Consider the following 18,722-nt stretch of genomic DNA (forward strand, 5'->3'; position numbering starts at 1 on the left):
CACTCAATCAATCAATCAAGAACGGACCTAAGATTTTAATTCATTGCTAATTTGGCAATGCTGTCTAGCAGCCATTAGTCAGAAGAGTCTGTCCATCGGAAACAGGAAAAGACCAGAAGAATCTCCTGGATCAGAGGAAAAACCGGCTGAATGTTATTCCGGCCCACCACCCCTATTCCACCAGGGTCAGCTAACGATCAACGGTCGGATCATTCTGCCGCGGCCTCGTGCTCTTCACATCCTCCAGCAACTGGTATTTGCCTGAGTTACTGTGCAGCCATTAACTCCCAGCCATGGAGGGAGACTCGTCCTCCCTCCCACTTGCCCACAAGCAGGAGGAGAGCGGAGCTCCAGGAGCGATGGGAAGAATGAGCGAGGCTGCCGCCGCTGGACACAGGAGTAGATGGGCCAGCTGCTGGGGCCCGTCCCTCATTGACTCCAGCTGCGTGGAGATACAGTATTCATATAATAAGACCTCCATCTCTAATAGCAATGATGGCAAGTAGCCAGCGGGAACCTCAGATTCAGCTGGAACCTGAGCGGAACAGGTGACACCGCCAGACGAGACTGAAACACCAGCAAGAAAATAATAACATGTTTTGTTAGCTGGCACCGAATTCAAGCCTCTATGTGGCCGTGTTAATGGGTGGAGGGTTTCAGAAGTATCTTAAACCTCCATTATGTCTGTTGTGGCCATGAATGTCATAAGCCAGGAGAAAATGGTGCAGAAGGCTTTGGCCTCTGAGCAGCAGATCCTTGGCTTCAGTCACAGGACGTCCTCTTTTCTGAGAGCACATATACGTTGTCTTCTGCAACCGGGTGCTTTCGGGAGGGCAGCAAAGCCTACAATCAGCTGGCTGGCTACGGAGGGCGGTTATCAGTGAGCCAAGAGATCTGAAAAAGGTCAGGCTGAGGAAGGGGCTTCCTTGAAGGTGGCATCTATTATCCGTGCAGTGAAGATCGGCTTGTGACTTCCCGCATCTCTTCCCTTCTTCACCCCCCCTGAAAGTAGGGTACGCTTTTCACTCACTCTTCAAACACTATGGATTTTTAGATGGAAGATAGCCCCAAACCTAAACAATTCCTGTCAAAACGACTCTGAGCATTACGGGCTGTCAAGCTGATTCAGAGATATTTAAGGAAAGGATTTACGACTGCCATCTTCCATTGAGTTTCCATAACCAAAGGGGAATTTCTGCCTAGATTTTGAGTCTCACTTTGACACTCTACCTGCTTCATCACATCGGCTCTTGTTATATGGCTCTAGCACTCTTCTCCCATCAAAACAGGCAATGCCATAACCTTTGGTAACATTACACTGAAATCTGCTTCCATTATGTTTACCTTATGTAGAAAATTTAGCCATTACAGGAAGCTATGTTACTTTAATCTGTTACTTCCTATCTATACTTCAGAGTAATGGAAAGCTAACATTGTCCCTATCTTCAAAAAGGGCAAAAAGGAGGAACCTGGGAACTACAAACCAGTCAGCCTGACATAAACCCCAGGGAAAATTCTGGAACAGCTGCCACTACGCAAGCACTCAGAAAACAATGCGGTAACAACTAGAAGCCAACACAGATTTGTCAAGAAGAAATCCTGCCAAACTAATTTGATCTCATTTTTTGATCAGGTCACCTCCAAGATAGACAGAAAGAATGCTGTAGACATAGTATGCAGTATCCTGACTTCAGCAAAGCTTTTGACAAAGTGCCCCCGTAATATTCCGATAAGCAAGCTAGCGAGGTGTGGGCTGGATAGATCAAGTGTCAGGTGGATCCATAGTTGGCTACAGAATCGTACTCGGAGGGTGATGATGAATGGAGTCCTCCTCTAACTGAGAGGAGGTAACTAGTGGGGTACCCCAAGGCTCAGAATTGGGTGGAATCATTAATACCCTAGAAGACAGAAATGCAATTCAAAATGATCTGGATAGGCTTGAGCACTGGGCTGAGAACATAATGAAATTCAATCAGGTTAAGTGTAAAATCTTGCATCTAGGAAAAAGAAACCAACTGCACAGTTACAAGATGGGGGATACTGTACCTGGCTCAGCAATACAACCAAGATGGATCTTGCAGTCATAGTAGCTCATAAGCAGAAGATGAGCCAACCATGTGATGTAGCTTTTTAAAAAGGGTATCTTTTATCATGTACTGGTTAGGCCTCACGAGTATTGTGTCCAGTTCTGTTCTAAATATAATAATGGGCCCAAGGGACAGGAAGCCAGATTTAGGCGGAATCTCAGGAAATACGTCTTAACTGCTAGAGCAGTATGACAACGGAACTGATGACCTTGGCTGTGCCAACAATGGAGGCCTTCAAGAGAATATTAAGACCACCCTCTGTCAGATCCACTTTGATCTGGATTCCTGCCTTGAGGAGGGGGTTGGGCTCAATGGCCTTATGGACCCCTTCCAACTTCTTGATTGATTCCATGATTCTATGAAACTAGTCCTCATGCTTCCCAGGGTTAAAGAATAGGCCCCAAAGTGATCAGGGCTGAAGCTGGATTTTGGATGTTATCTTGCTACTAATTCAGGACTTGCCACAGCAAGAGGAAAGTGAGAGAATCTTGTAGATTTGGTTCGGTCAAAACACTGGAGAGAGGGGACAGTGAGTGGGCGGGAGGAGAGTGACGGAGAGGTCTTCCTTCAAATCCCAGCGTCCACTTGAGCAGTAAATGCGCTTTGGAAAAGGATGGTGCATTCAATAAAACCCACCGTTCCCACTTCTTTCCTCTCTGCTGGACAGGACAAAGAATCAGAGATGGAGAGAGAATGACAGAGCTTTCTACTTAGGATTTAAGAGGCTGTGTTATGTTATTTAACTACTTTAATCTTCTTTAATCTTTTCTTTCCTTCCTATTCTTCCCTTTTCTTCTGCCATTAAAAAAAATCAACATTTCCTTCTGAAAATCTCCCCTTTCTGCTTCAGCATATTCTTTTACTGTCTTTTATTCTTACTCTTAGGCTTTCAGTGTGCATCTTTCTTAATATGTGTGTGTTGTGTTGTTCTGCCCATTTAATCCCTCACTACCCACAAAGTCTCCCAAAAGAGAGGAATAAAACTTGGCTACAGTTGAGTTCTATGTAGCTGAGCATGAATGAAAGCCCAGACGCACAGCGGTCACCGCAAACAGGGCACCCCCCTGCTCCTCTTATGTCCACCCCTTTGTGGCTTTCTTTCTAGAAGTGGTGTGTGGCACAGATGCTGAGGGTCTCGGCTACGGCACGCGTTCCCGCTACCCCGACCAAGGTCCTGGGCTGACATTTTGGCCAGCCCTTGGGAAGGCTTTCCTCTCATGCTAGAACCTGCACCACAGCTTGCCCTCCCCCACCCACCCACCAAAAAAAGAGGCTCATCCTGAGTTATGATGCTGGTGCTTCATTCATTCCCCTTCTATCTGGGCTGGAACACCAATGCCCGCGAGGGTCAGGCCTGGAAAGGCCCTCTCCCAGACAAAAGCCAAACCGTCTCCCCTTCCACAGAGACCTGGCCACCCTACCTACCCAAAGGGTCTGGTGCTGGCAAGGAAGGTTGCCCTCAATGGAAAGGCGGAACTGCCGGCCGCTCTCCTGCGGTTCTTCGCTTACAGAAGCCCCGGCCGAACCGCCCTCTGGTTTCCCTCGAATTGTGAGCCCAGACAAGGAGGATGAGACGGAGCTTGAAACCCCCGAAACCTTTCTTTCCATCATCCAATCAACCTGCAGGCTACTCGGCTGAAATCTAACATCACTGCATCACCTAATAAGCACCCCTTGGTGGATCTGCAGCCCTTTTCTCCTCCATTAAATCTCAGTTCACCCTGCAGGCTCCCTGGCCTTGAAATCTGGCATTCTTCTCGCTTCCGTCACCACTTATGTGGATGACATTTTGCCAGGGGAGGATCTCTACCAGGTGATTCCAAATTCCATAAAGGTGTCACTAAAGTATGGAATCTGGAAGGACCACTTGATCACCTGGGTGTTACCTTCAAGGAAAAGGCACAGCAAATGGAGACATAGGGCGGGGGAGGGGGGAGGAAGGGGGGAAACCATGGGCTCTGACAGGACAGATACAAAGGATGCTGGCACCGACATAAAAAGGAGTAACAGGATTATTTCAAGTGCAAAAAAAGAAAGCTAGGGGGAAAGCGACGAATCTTATATAAAGAAGCTAAGGCTTGAAACACAAGACAGAAAAGCCCAGCACTCTGAACGAAAGTTTGTGTCCCAAAAGCCTCGGGTCCGGGCAAGGAAGGATGTCGGGCCGGCGGGATTCGGGAAGTTTTCCGACTCCTCCGCGGAAGACCTCCCGGGGAGGGGGCGCAGCCGGCGGTCGTCCCCCCTCCGCGGGCACCCTCGGGCCGCCTCTCCGTCCCCCAGGGTCAAGGGCCACACACAAACGCGCACCCCCGCCGAGGCTGCTCGAGGGCTTGCGACAGGCAGGGATGATGATGAGGGTCAGGGGTGGTGATGATGACGCCGCCACCTGGGCTCCTCACCCAAGAGATGCGCTCCGGAGAAGCCGGCCAAGCGTCCTTGCCCTTGCCCTCGCCCTCGCCCTCCTCTGGCCGGAAAGACGCGCTTGAGCCGCCACCCCCAACCCCCCCCCCCAGCCCCGGGCAGCCGACGCTCCCTTTCCCGGGGCGCCCGACCCCACCCCACCCCACCCCACTCCGGGGAGCTCCTGCCAAGCCGGCCCCGGCTGCTCCCCGCGGGGATCCTCTTCTCCCTTCCCGCCCCCCCCACCCGCCCCGACGCCCTTCCGAGGGTCCCGCTGGGGTCTCGGCCGTCTCCACGGGCGCCCGGGAGGGTTTCCAGGCGAGTGCTCGGCCGGGCCTCCGCCGCCGCCCCCCCCCCAGAAAGACTCGGGCGACCCTCCCTGCCCCGCGACCCGCAGCCCGGCTGCGCCCAAGGGGGCTCCCAACGCCTCTCCGGCGGGGGGACGGGACGGGAGAGTCCGGGGGGGCCCTGGGGGGGGGCTCTGCCGAGCCGAGCCGCGAGGCCCTACGAGCCTCAAGCCGGTCCCCTCCCTCGGGGGCTCCCGCACCACAGCCAGATACCAGGAGGGGCTCCTCCGCCCCCCCGACTCAGCTGCTGCTGCTGCCGCTGCGAGGAGGGGGTGGCAGGCAGGGGACCCGGCGGGGAGGGGGAGTGCGCCAGCCCCCCAGCCCTCCGTCAGCCGAGCCCTCGGGGCGCCCGAGGAGGGGGTCTGAGGGGAAGGAGGCGAGGCTCGGGGGTGGGGGGAACGCGCGGGATTCGCACCCCGAGCCCGGAGGTCTCTTTCGCGGGGAGCCCCCGGGAGGACATGACTCGCCCGCCTCCCCCTCCCGCTCCCGCCAAGCACGTCTCGCTCTCGTCGCTTCCCCCAATCTCTCCCACCACCACCACCACCACCACCCGCACACACACACACACACAATCACCGCAGGCGGGCGCGACCCCCCCCCCCCCGAAAACCGCCCGCCGGCGCCGGACCTACCCGAGCGCGCCCGGGCCGCTCCATGCGTCGCCGCTCCGCTCCCGCGCCAACAGGTCTCCCGGCCGCCGCCGCCGCCGCCGCTCCGCCCGCTCCTCCTGGTGCTGCTGCTGCTGCCGCTCCGGCGCGGCCCCCGAGCAGCCCCGGCGGAGGAGCCGCGCCGCGCCGCGTGCGCAGGAGGAGCCGCCGCTGCTCGCTCGCTCGCCCGCCCGCCCGGCCTTTCTGGCTGCCCGGCCCGCCCACCCCCCTCTCTTCCAGGCGCGGCGGCGGCGGCGGCGGCGACGACGACGGGGGCGCGAGCTTTGGGCGCGCCGGAGGGAAGCCGGCAGGCAGGTGGCGGGAGACTGGGGGGGGGAGCCTTTGCGCGCATGCACGCCCGCGCGAGCACACAAAAACACACATCCACACGTGCCCGCCCGCCCGCCCGCGCGCACCCCCGGCGGAGAGGGGGTGGAGCACGAGACGCCCCTCGGGCTCACCTTGGCGCCGGGCGCGTCCGCCGCTCCGACAGGTTCCCTCCGGCGCCTCCGCTGCCCGGGCGCCTTCTGGCCGGTTGGCCGCTGAGCTGGCTGGCTGGCTGGCTCGCTGGCTGGCGCGGCCGCCCCCGCGGGCTCCCCGGGTCCCTCCGGGCCGGGCCAGGAGGGGGCGAGCGGCTCCTGCCGGGGCCCTTCCCTCCGCCCCTCTCCCGGGGGCCGCGCTCCGCTCCGCGCCCCTGCCCGCCTGCCTTCTCGGCCCGCGAGGAGGGCGCCGTGGGGAGGCGGGGGTTCCGTCGACGGGAGCCCCGAGACTCGACGCCCCCTCCCTCCGAGGAGCCAACGAACCCGCCTTCCCCAGGCCAGGCCGCGGGGCCAGATGCCCTCCGCCCGCCCTGGGGACCCGCCGGCCTGCTCGAACCCAGGCGGGGCCCCCGACGGCTCCTGCCGGCCCACCGGAGGCGCCCCGGGGCCCGGGAGGGAAGAGCGGAGCAGGCACCGCCACCCCCGGGGGCGCCCTGGCCTGGACCCACCACCTGTGCCCGTCGCCCGCCCTTCCGCAGAGCCCGGGCGAGGGCGCCCCGGCCCGAGGAAGCCCCCCCCCCCCCGAGCCAACCAAGCTCACCCACACCCCGGGACCACCGCCCGCTTCTCCGGGCCCCACCCGCGGGAGCCCCCTCTCTGTTTTGCCCCCCCACACACACATCCACACCTTAATTCTGCGGACCTTCCGAGGCCCCCCAGCCTGGCCAGGGCTGCAGGGATGGAGGGAGAGGGCTGGCTGGCGGATCAGTCCACCCGCTGGTCAGCAAGGGGGACCACAGGGTCAAGGTTGGCTTTGACCACAGGGTCAAGGCGGACGGGCCCCAGGCCATCCCCCCCTCACCCTCCCTGCAGAAGAGGCTCTGCCCGATTCCCTAAGAAGGCCTGCGAGGGAGGGCCAACCTGTCTGGCCACCACCACCAGGAGGAGGAGGGCGCGGGTGCAAGGATCTGCTCCTCCGCTCGGCTGTGGCATGCATGAAGGGGGGACAGGAGTGGCCCATATGAGAAGGAGGGCACGTCTGACCAACACAGAAACCATCGTCCGCACTAGCCAGGCCATTCTGACCGAGGGAGGGCGACCCGCTCCTGGGTGTTCCAGGTGGAGTGGACTCCGGCACGGTGGTCCTCTGGTCCTCGTGTTTCCTCTCCTTCTGGGGCTACTCCTAAAGCTGCCTCTACTCCCAGTGGGGGACTCGAACTCCCAACCTCTAGCTCTCCAGCTCCAGAAACCTCGACCACCGAGCAGTCTGGCTCTGACCGCCTCAGCCTTACAAACCGCCTCAGCCCTACAAACCATCTGTGGCCCAGCTCTTGCCCAGTTGGAAAAGGCTTGGCCGCTGAGGGGCCCAGGGAGAGGCCTGGCCTAGTTCTCTCCTCCGGCCGAGAGCCCCTTTGTGCCTTTACAGAGGTAGCCACCAAGGACAGAGGGAGGTCCTGTGGGGTCACAGAACCAGGACCCTGAAAGAGGGAGAGCACTTTCTCAGCCAGCTGATTCTGGGGGGGGGGGAGGAGAGATCTGGGGCGAATGGGCTCGGACTCTGGAGGAAAGGTGGCTAAAGAGGAGGAGGCCTGGGGATCCAGAACCAGGGGCCCTGCACGAAGGAGTGGCCGCCAGGCACAGGGAAAGCTCATTTCTCCTCCTGGCGATCCACCTCAGAGATCTGGAGAAGCCAAGCCATCCTCGGAGGATCTGGCTGGCACCGGGAAGCCTGGCAAAGCCGAGGGGAGGTGGCTGAAGGAACACAGCGTCCCCCTCGGCTATTTCTGCCCCAGCCGGGCTGTCGGCGAGGGCCGGCCGGCTGCCCCTTCTTCCCTGTTTATGTACTAAAAACCATGTGCCGCCCAGTTCATTTTGACAATCCTCTTGAGGGTTTCTCGGGGAGAGAAGTCTCGGAAGTGGTTCCCTCTTCCCTTCCTAAATATCTCATGTGGAATCCCGGTGAGGGTCCATTCTGACTGGGCGGCAAGTGTCACGAGAGGTGGCATTCTTCCCTGCCTAATGCTTCTGGACCAGGGATGTTTTAAAAAAAACCGTTGCCAAGTTTTTTCCCCTCAGCGTGTCTAGGCTGCACGTGCGGATGAGGAATGTCCAGGCCTTCTAGCCCCCTTCCCCCCCCCCAAGGTAAGGCCAGGATTCGGAGCACTCTTTTCCTCTGTACGCTTCGGGCAAAATACCTGCATAAACCCGAGTGCCATTTCCCATGAGGAGTCAAGCGCCGGCTCCTGACCTACAAAGCTGCAAACTAACTTTCTGATGCCTTCAGCCCTAAAAGGGCAACAAAGGACCACCCGTGGTCATTTTGCAGGATCTGCGCTACTCGTGTTCAAATGTTGTTTGCACAGTTGCTGAACTTGCACAAATCCATCTCTTCCCTTGTTGAGAGTGCCGGGAAAGCGCCTGGCCGTTCTATAGGGAGAAGATCGTAATTTGGTGATGCCCTGGCCTCACATGCAGTGGGAAGGCAAGCCAGAATATCCCTGTTCTGGGACCCGGCAGAGAAGCAGACTCATGGCTAAGTCTGTACAGGAGCTGCTCTAGTCCAACAGAGTGACTAACACATACATCGTCATCACTTGGAAAGACACCAACAGGAATGGCCGACAAGCCTCAGCTGAGCAGAGATGCTCCGGGACAGTGCTAAAATATCCAGGTCTAGGTGAGCAGGGGATCCCAGAGACACCCCCCCCCCAAACTAGAAACCTGGGCTTTCAAGAGAAAATCCAGACAGAATGATGAGAACCCCTATTCAATCATCTGCTGTCTTGATGTCCAGGAGCACATCTGTTTGGTCTGGTGCAAGAGGGTGGGCCCTGGGGTTGACCTTCAGCTGGGGTTGACCCGGGCATCTTTCCTGCCACTCCAGAGTCCCAGCTGAAAGCCAAGGGGAGATTATGAATGACTTCCTCCCCCAGGCCAAAGAAGAGACCAGGACTGGAGCAAAGGAGAGAGGGTAAGGGGAGCCCAAAGCCCACTGCCCTGTACCCACCTGGCTGGACTCTCTCTCCAATGGCAGAGCTTTCCCCCACTGGCACCACTGGCTGAGCACTTGGGTTCCTGGCTGATGGGCAGGAGACTAATGTGGGTCTGTCGGGGGGGGGGGCTTCACCAACAGCATCGGGTAGGACCCCAATTGCAAGGATTGCTGATCAAGTCCCAACGGAGAATGTGGAGCTGACAGGCACAAAGAGGCTAGATGAGCCAATACTGAAAGAATGAAAGAAAGAAGAAGGAAGGAAGAGAGAGAGAGAGAAAAGAGAAGGAAAGAAAAAGGAAGGAATAATGGAAGGAAGGAAGAAATCCTTTCCTTAGGATGATGAGTGGTGGACTCTTCAAGAATCTGGTAGACTCAACATCTGTTTACCTGTGGATGGGCTGAGCACCCTCACCTCTGGGTTAAATTTTCATTTTCTTTACCATTTCGTCCAGTTTCTTACCGGGCCCAAACTGGCACATGGAAAAGTTGGGTTTTTTTGGACTATAGCTCCCAAGCTTTTTTCTTCTGGAAGGTGTAGCCCAAAAGAATCATTTTTCTAAGGGGAGCTCCAATCCAGTGTTCTTGGGTCAAGAAGGAAAGGTAAAACTATCTAGGAAGACAAAGTGCAAAAAACAAACTGGATGGGTCAGGCTCTAAATCTGGATGAAATTAAGTGTACACCAAATTGTTCTCTTAATAGAGCAATAATAAAGTCCTGTCACTCCTATTATTCCTACTACATTGACTAGACTTCCTCACAAAATTCTCTTTCCATAGTTCAGTGACCTTAAACATTCCATATCAGACAAATAATAAACAACAAAAGTGTTGTGGCATCTTAAGACTAACTGCTATGTTTTAACATTGGCTTTCATGTATCATGTCCACTTCCTCAGACATAAAGAATAAAACAACCTGACCTCTATATTTATACAGTACACACACCCCTGACCAGCTGGAGATATAGATAATGGACAAAGTGACAATGGTTTGTTAGTAAGGGAATGGGACTACCAGGCTGCGATTAATTTCAGTTATCAGTCTAGAAGTTGACACAAATGGCAAACTGTAGGAATCAAGGTAGGGTTATCGCACTTGGGGGACTTCCTGATTGAGACTCAGTCCAACCTCTTGTCTGTTTCTCTTTTTCAGACCTGATTCTTTATAAAGTTTCTCTTTCTTTTAAATCTTCCAATATTCCAGCTGCATTTACAAAAGGGTTACAGGGTTTTTTCCATCTGTTTTTACATGGATGGGTTCATTTTGCTAGACTACCTTTAGGGCTTGACATTGGAGATGCTACAAAAAGCATGAGGGGGGCAGTTAATGGTGGGGCTGAAAGAGATACTAGATTTGCTCCATTTCCTAGTGTACACCTAGGGCACATCAGATGTAACCTGAAGACTTGTGTGCCCTGCCAAGTCCCACCATCACTCCTCGGCTCTGTCTATCCTCCTCTGGCTGCTTCAACCTGTGCTCCCACAGCCTGCTGACCTGCCCTCTCAAAGCCTACAAACCCTGACATGTTTGAGGGATGGACAGCGATCTGATGTAAAACAGACTTAGAAATGGCATCCGGATGGGTGGCAATGCCTGGTGAAGATGAAGCATTTCCACACAGGGAGAGGGAGACCCATTGGGGAGGTTTGCCTGGCAAATCTCCAGCAGGCGGAACTGGCAGTGCCATGTTAATGGCTAGAAGTCAGGCATGTCTTGGAACGCCCATCGCTAGGGAACGGCCGCAACACAGGACAGCAGTTGCTTTCATGGTCCACCGCTGGTCTTAGCCAGATTTCATCTGTGAGTGAAATGATCGTGTGTTCTAAGTAGGGACTGAAAATAATTCAATTCTTTCTTTAAAAAAAAACCTTATGGTGTTGTACTTCTGTGCCGACCATTCAAAATGCCAGGAAAAGGCCTGAGATCGGGGCACAGTATGCTGCCTGTATTGCCAACAGGAAAAAGATGCCAAGCTTTCTATCGCAAAGGTCAGCCTATGACCATTCACAAAGTGACACCATGGAATGGGAAATCCCAGAGGCTGACTTCTTTTTTTCACCAGTTACTAACAGGACTGTTTTTCTACAAGTGTGAATGGTCGTGAACAGAAGAGGGGATCCTGCAGTAGACCCTCCGGATGGCGGCCGTGGGCATTGTCAACTTTTAGGCTGCCCTTGGCTAGGTAAAGCTTGGCATCCTTTTTTCCTGCTGGAAACGCGGGCACAATATTGTGCAGCAATCTCAGGTCTTTTCCTGACGTTTTGAATGGTCAGCACAGAAGCACAAACATCCCACATTCATAAATGGGAGGTTTTTTAAAGAACTGAATTTCCTGGCTTTTTAGAATGGGTGCTTAAATATGCATACACTACCCACAAATTCCAACAGAAAGCTCCCTCATATAGAATTACTCAAGGGTAGAGGATTCCAGGAGATGAGCCTATGATCTGTATGATGGTGGGAGCAGAGAGAAGTGGGAAGGGCTTAGATGTGGCTGTTGTCCCTCTGTGCCAAAATACTTTGGGGGGCTGTTTTGGACTTAATGAAATGATGATAGAAGGTTGTGCATAGGTACAACACATGCAATGGAGACACATACACACCCTTTAACCCTTAGCTAAGCGAATGTTGCCATGCTCACTTCATATGGTGCAGACTAAAAAACTATGTTCCACTTTACAAACCCTTTCTTTGAGTTAGAAAAGCTGAGGAAGAAAAGCTATATTGGACCAAAAGCTTACAGACGTGGTGAATATGTTTTCCGAAAGATGTCCCTTTGGATTTTGAAATACAAAAAGGAAGAGGTTGGAATTTGGAAAGACTGTCACTGGAAACCCATGTCAAAATTATCCGTACTACATGAAAGACAGTGAAGAAAGTCAGGGAGAAAAATAATCCACTTATCTGAAGTGTGTTGGAGGAGAGCCGTACGGATATGAAAGACAGACAGAAAAGCAGGAAAGTGGGTGCTCAATCAAGTCACACCTGAACTCTTACTAGAGCAAAAAGTAGTCAACTGAGCCTATTCTATCATAAACATATAATGGAAATAGAGAAGTGGCCAGAAAATCCTATATTGATGGGCAAAGTGAGGTAGAGCAGTACAAAAAGAGGAAGACCTAAGATGAGATGGGTTGACTCCATAGAGGATGTCACCGCTGCTAGTTTGCAACATCTGAGCACAGCCTAATGGAAAATATGTTACTGCCAGGAAAGGGAGTGTAATGTACAACATAGTTACTCTTTAAGGTGCCCCAACATTTTGGTCTTAGGTATTTATTGTTTTTGCCTCTGTTTTGCTTGCTTTCTTGTTTGAAACTATACGTTACATTCAACACATTTTTTTAGAAGAAGACCACAATACCCCACCCGCCATCATCTCCCACCAAGTCAGATTCCTTGCGCTTCTCCCACCATGAACGCCCCTGGAATTTGTGGCTTTGCCATCTTCATTGAGAAGAGAGTTCTGCTCGCACGATGGGTGGCAGCAGCCTTCGTTCTAGATTCCCAATTAGTCTGCATTTGCTGTGAGCAATGAAAACAATTCTTGGTGGCTTTCAGAAACGTCTGCCCACACACCCTCCCTCCAACACACACACACTCAAGATGTGTGGGGTGTTTTTTTTTTTAAATGCCATTTGATTCCATGCTAAAACAATTATTCTGCTTTCAGAAGCCTGCCAGAAGGACATTACGTTCTGTGTGCGTTTTCAAGGAGAAATCAGCTTGATATGTACCCAACGGGTGTCCTGGAATGTGGTGATTACTAGGCTGTTTTGCTGGCTGTCATCTGGCATCAGAAAGCTGCATTTTGAAGCAGGAGGAGAACAGAAAGAACACATCGGGGTCTGTTTGTTAAACTCCCCAAATCTGTGCCATAATCATTTGGTTTAGATTTGGTCCAGCCTTTTCTTCTCCTTCACTCATTCCAATCATGGCCACGACATTGGAAGGAATGGAAAGAACCCGAGTCAGCCGCAAAGGGTGCCTAGACCGGGGACGGACCAGGGCTGAAGCTCTGCCTGTTTCCTGTAGGGGTGAGGGTGAGAGCCTTGGGAGGGCCAGCCCTAGCCTCGAGAGGCTACTGGATTGCCCACCAGCCCTCCAAAGCCTTGTCCTCAAGTCTAGATGAAGGGGGCCCAAGGAGCTCGAGGGAAGCCGGGAGGCTTGGGGAGCAAGGCTGGGGAGCCTGGGGGCCACCTCTAACCTTGCCAAGGCTCTGCAAAGTCAACCCCAGCAAAGACCAGCAAAAAGGGCCACCGTGGCTTACGGGCCATCAGGTCCCTGCCGGACCGTGAAGGTCTCGGTTTGATCCCCTAGCATCTTTGACTGAGAAGGCAGGGAAGGCGGAGGAGCGACGGAGAGGCCACAGCGCCTAGACCACCATGTCCTGGGGATTCACGGTCCCTCTTGATGTGTGGTCGCTCCCTGTGGCTGTTGGGTCTGTTTGTCCTCCAGCAGCGGGCCTTCTGTCCAGACAGAAGGGAGCCGAAACAAAGGCACGAGCCAAGCTGCGTTGGCTGGGCCGCCCTCTCCTTCGCCCGCGATGCCCTGGAATGGGGCAAGGCTAGCTGGTCAGGGGACAAAGGGTGAGGGGGTATGATGTCACAGGGCGCCCGGCAGTGGGCAGCAAGGGCAACCTGCCCCCCCACCTCCCAGCCCCAGCTCCAAGCAGAGGATTAGCAGAAGGCATGGAAAGCCGACGTCCACCCGGACGTCCAGTTGGAGAGACCAGGCCAGGTCCCCGGGGACTGGAGACTCGGCGAAGAAAGGAATCCGCCAGCTTGCCCGACTCACTTCCACCCAGGCAGGCCTTTCTCGGGCAGATCCTGGCAGAGGCCAGAGACGGTGTCCGCTCCAGAGGTCGCCATTTACGAAACGGCCAATCCGGTTTACTCCAGGATTCAGCAAAATCATCCTACTGGTTGGAACGGCCAGAACAGCTTCTTCCACCACTCCCGTTGTCTTCCAGATGTCTTAGACTACAGTTCCCATTGCCCCCAAGCAAGCAAGCATGAGTAATGGCAACGCAGCTGCAGCTGCTGTTTCCACAAGACCTAACTTGGAAATAAGCCCTAGTTGGATTTTTCAGGATGCTTGTCATATAAGCCCTACCCATCAAAATAAGCCCCAGTGAAGTGAACCCCCCCCCCCGTGGCTTCTGAGTGCTGGCATTTAGAAGGTGGGTGCTGGAAGAGGGTGGGTGCTGAGGACAAGCAACAGGAATTCCAGGTGTGTGTGTGTGTGTCTGTGTGTGAAGGCATCACACCATGGCTGGAATGCTCACCCTTCCCACTGTGCGTCACAAGTACGACCACCTCTTGCCAGATGTGAATCTGACAGCAAAGAGACTGAGCAGAAAAACCACTCTTTTCTCATCACAGCCAAGGTAGCTTCACCTGAGATTTCCCCCTCCCCTCGACAAATCTCCCAGGAAATGTTGCAGGATTTGTAGAACTCTTCAGTAATTTTTTCCCCTTCTGAAAAGAGTGTCAAACTATGCAGGAACATGAAAAATGCCTGCATGGAACTTGGCTGTTTCCTGGCCAGATCCATGGGCTGGGAGAGGGATGAGTAAATGGAAGGAAACACCGGGCGGGAGTTCATTGTGGTGAGAGCCCAGGAAACCTTGTCGATGCTGCAGGAAGAGAAAGCCTCGGCCTGGAGAAACCCGGACCATGACCTTCTGTCTCACATTGACACAAGCATGGGCTTGGCTGCACAGGTGGATTGGCATGGGCTGGTGTGGCAAAAGAGGATCCCTGAAGGTCAGTTTATGGCCCAGGGATGACGAACCTATGGCACGCGTGCCGCAGCTGGCACGCAAAGCCCTTTCTTCTGGCACACGACAAACCTTTTGAAGTGGCTGCAGCTGGGATTCCCTCTTTCTCTTCCTGTTCTGGGTCCTTTAACTTCCTGTCCATCCCCATTATTCCCCCTTTAACTTCCTGTCCATCCCCATGATTCCCCCTGAAACTGCCACTTCCTGTTCCGGTTCTGGTCTTCCGGGCGGCATGGCAGCCACTGGTTTCTTCCCCACCCCCTCATTTTGGGCACTCAAGCTGAAAAAGGTTTGCCTCCACTGGTTTATGCCATGCGGGGCAATCTTCACATCCACACGTGGCATCCGCACCTCAAGAAACCCTATTTGGTCTGCTTCCTTCCGTGAAGAAAGCCAAAAGAAAAGAAAGATATAATTGTCTGCTATGGTGCTGCTGGAGTGGTAGACTCTCTGGGCCCAATCCTGCAAAACAAGGGAACCACCAGGCCAGCCTCTGTCCCCATCACGCCTGCCTTGCTGTGGCCTATCCACTATATTCTTCTGGTCCGAGGCAGCCAGAGCTTCCGTCTATCTTTGTCCTTCAACCCTCAAGCACTGCTTCAGCCTCTTCCCACACCCTCTAAGCTTCGCGGTTCTTGATTCCCCCCGCCCCATCTCCTCTCACTTCTGGAAGAAAGATTTCCTTTTTTTAAAAAAAAGCCTCTAAGAGGTATAGCATGCCAGCACTGTCCTAACTGACTTAAATTTTGTTTTGCTTTCTTCCTCTGCTCCACAAAGAAGCAGAGGAAGTTTCTGATTTCCCAGTTCACCCATATTATTAAGCGGTTAAGCTGTCAGTTTAAGCCACTAATGATATGAGGAAATTGATACCAGCTGGCAAATTAAATTATCCCAGGGATCACATGTGCTGGAAGTGAATCAGAATGGAGCAACCATACCAGGACCTTTAAAAACAGTAGCCCTGACAGAAAAACAGAAATATATGGGTAGGAACATTATGGAGGTGGGCTGCTTCACTCTAGCAAATACATCATCTGATCACTGGTAAAAGGGGTCCCTCGGCTGTCTCTGCAGATGAGCAAACAGTGGGCTCAATGCACATGTAATCACCTTCTGAGTCTTGCAGTTAGTTGTTTGTTCCCTCCCCTAAAGCACCCAGAGTAGAAACTGCTGATCAGGATATGAATGCAGGAAGGGATTACTGCTCTAGCGCTACAGGAAAGCATGCCATTTGTGTGCAGAAAGGTTCCCTCTGACGTGACGGACAATATTCTCCAAGGCCCTGCCTGTTGACGTGCGGCTGTAAAGGGGATGGGGTGGCAGGTGAAAGGTCCCTGGGACAGGCAACCACGTGACTACAACGCCAGCTCTTCCTGAAGCTGCTCAAGGATATCACCCATCATGAAATCTCCAGAACCCATGGACTACAGCCCCCCGACACCCACAGGAATTTCCCCCAGCCAGACCTCTGATGGCTTTAGCCGGGGGGGGGGGGGTGGAGCAGTCCTTTCAGTTGCCTGTAACCACTTTCAGCTGAGATGTGAGGGCTTCTCTTGGACATGATGAAGGCCAAGGAAGTGGGGGTAAGGTCTGTGGGTAGTGCCAAGCATCATGGGTCTGGTAGTCCTCCTACCTACCTATCATGCGTCTTCCTATCAGGAAACTTCCAGACCTACAATGCTTTGGGACTCCCCAGGGATCTGAGCCCTGCCTAGCCCATTCCTCTGTAGGTAATGTGTTCAAGAAAAGCCATTGGTTCTGCACTACAAGTGATAACAGACACAAAAAGGCTTTGTTTCTTTTTTCCTTTCACAATGGGACCCTCCAATGAGGAACTCTCAAGACCACGAGAGATTCCTTCCCTTCCCTGAAAAAGCAAAACATGAAGCTCTCTTTTTTGGGTCATGATGATCTCTGAGATGCCCCTCAAAAGGTCACTGAACAAAACTAACATCCTTTCCCTCTGAGAAGCAAAGCACAGAGAGAGAGAGAGAGAGAGAGAGAGAGAGAAATATACAACGCAAGCACAACACAATGGGCTGATTGTTTAAAAGGACAGCGCTATCCATCCGCTTCTGGGGCCACAGGGCACCCTTCCACGAAGACAAGGTTGCGTTGCATGGGGTTGGGAGGAACTCCACCAAGAGGGCTTTAAGCCGAACACAACAGGGAGACCGATGGAGGAAATACCCATATTTTCAAATGTCTCCACACCAAAATAGTGGAGAAGATGTAGTTGGGTGTGACCTTTTGATATAAGACAAATTAAAATGGGCATTGGAGGGAGCAATGGAGGGACCAATACTGGAGTGTACTGATCAAAAGTTGTACTGGAATATAAATTAGTCATGGAAGACTCCAGCTATCTTGTTGTCTGCTGTTAGACCACTTGGCCGACAATCCAAGATCTGATACATTTCTCACCTGCCTTGCTGACGCCTTCATCTTCCAGAAGGCAGAAGAAGGAATAAGAGGGTCAGCTTTTCTGAAGGTTGTCCTCAACAACTGGGAGGAAAGAACTGGCCAGAGAAGCAGGAAAAAATGGGACACTGGGTTGAAAACAGCCCATGCCCTCTTGGGATGCGTTCTACCAAGGAGAGGAAAAGCCGTCGCATAAATGGACTCTCGGCTTTAGCAAGCTCCTACCCTTGGTCAGAAATACTCCAAGAGAATATATGAAGAACTGGAGTTTCCTAAAGGTGAAATATGGAAGGCACAATCGTGGACCATTCCTATGAGAAAGAGAAACGGGAGACATCTAAAGAACCGAGTGCGGCTGCATGAGCAGATGAGCTCTGGCTTAAATGGGGGCATGCATAGAAATGGAAGAAGCAAAGGAAGAGACTCAATGAGTAACCCATATTTGCAGGGAGAAAACCAATAAAGAGGGCTAAAGCTTCAAATGAGCTCAGACTTGCAACAGAGGTTAAAAATATCGTAAAGGGGTTTTTTTCAAGGGGAATGTTCTTGCTGTTATGTGTCATCCAACTTATTGTGATCCTATGTATGAATGACCTCCAAAATATCCTACCACTAACTGCCCTGTTTAGTGCTTGCAAACTTTACTTTATGGAGATAATCCCTCTCATCTTTGGTCTCCCTCTTTTCCTGCTGCCTCAACTTTTCCCAGCATGATAGTCTTCTCCAGAGAATCCTGCCTTTTCGGGATGTGCCTCAAGTAGCACAAGCTCAGTTTTATCATTTTTGCTTCTAGAAACTGGCTTTGATCTCCTTGTTTGTCTTTCTGGTGCTCCAGTGTATCCTTAAAGCTCTCCTCTAGCATTATATTGTGAAGGAATTGATTTTTTCCTTTCAGCTTTCTTCTCTGCCCAACTTTCATGTCAATGCATAAAAATTAGAAATATAATCATGTGGATATTCTTTGGTCTTGGTCTCCAGGGACACAATCTTACACTTGTGAATCTTTTCTATTTCTTTCATAGTTGCTCTTCTGGGTCTCAATCTTCTGACTTCTTAGCTGCTGCTTCCTTTCAGATCAATGACTTGAACCAAGATACATTACGGTTGTGTCATTCTTCTGAAACCACTACTGTTGTCTTCTTAATGTTCAACTGCATTTTCTGCTTTCATCTTCAGCAGGAGTAATTTCAAGTCCTTGCTGGTTTCTGATAGTAAAATGGTATCATATGTACAGTGGTGCCTCGCTTAGCGAGCGCACCGTATAACGACGAATCCGTATAGCGATCCCCTTTTTCGGGATCGCTATACGGAGCACCCAATCGCCGCACCTCGCATTGCGACGATTGGGGAGTCCGGCCGCCATTTTGGAGCCGCGTTCGGCGGCTCCAAAATGGGCACCGGATGACCCGAAATGGCCCGGCGCTGTGTTTTCGCGCCCTCGGCAAGCGAGGGGAGGGCGCGAAAACGCAGCGCGGGGCCATTTCGGGTCCGTTTTGAAGCCGCAAAACAGCTGTTTTGCGGCTTCAAAACGGCCGCGGACGACCCGAAATGGCCCCGCGCCGCG

At 52.9% G+C, this 18,722-nt stretch overlaps 2 protein-coding genes across 3 annotated transcripts in view; both read right to left on the reverse strand.

The window, feature by feature from the left end:
• CALN1 (calneuron 1) overlaps nt 1–6,101 on the reverse strand; it is a 152,692-nt gene extending 146,591 nt beyond the window's left edge. The window contains exon 1 of one of the 2 annotated variants that reach the window (XM_072978223.2): nt 5,943–6,101. The gene's annotated coding sequence lies outside the window, so the exon portion shown is untranslated. Of the gene's footprint in view, nt 1–5,466; nt 5,638–5,942 lie in introns of those variants that run through there. The other variant, XM_072978224.2, reaches the window with a different exon arrangement.
• The window catches only part of LOC144583991 (uncharacterized), a 484,560-nt gene that overhangs the window by 301,038 nt on the left and 164,800 nt on the right, over nt 1–18,722 (reverse strand). The window lies entirely within an intron of this gene.

Source organism: Pogona vitticeps, chromosome 7 (assembly GCF_051106095.1).
Source record: "Pogona vitticeps strain Pit_001003342236 chromosome 7, PviZW2.1, whole genome shotgun sequence".
NCBI lineage: Eukaryota > Metazoa > Chordata > Lepidosauria > Squamata > Agamidae > Pogona > Pogona vitticeps.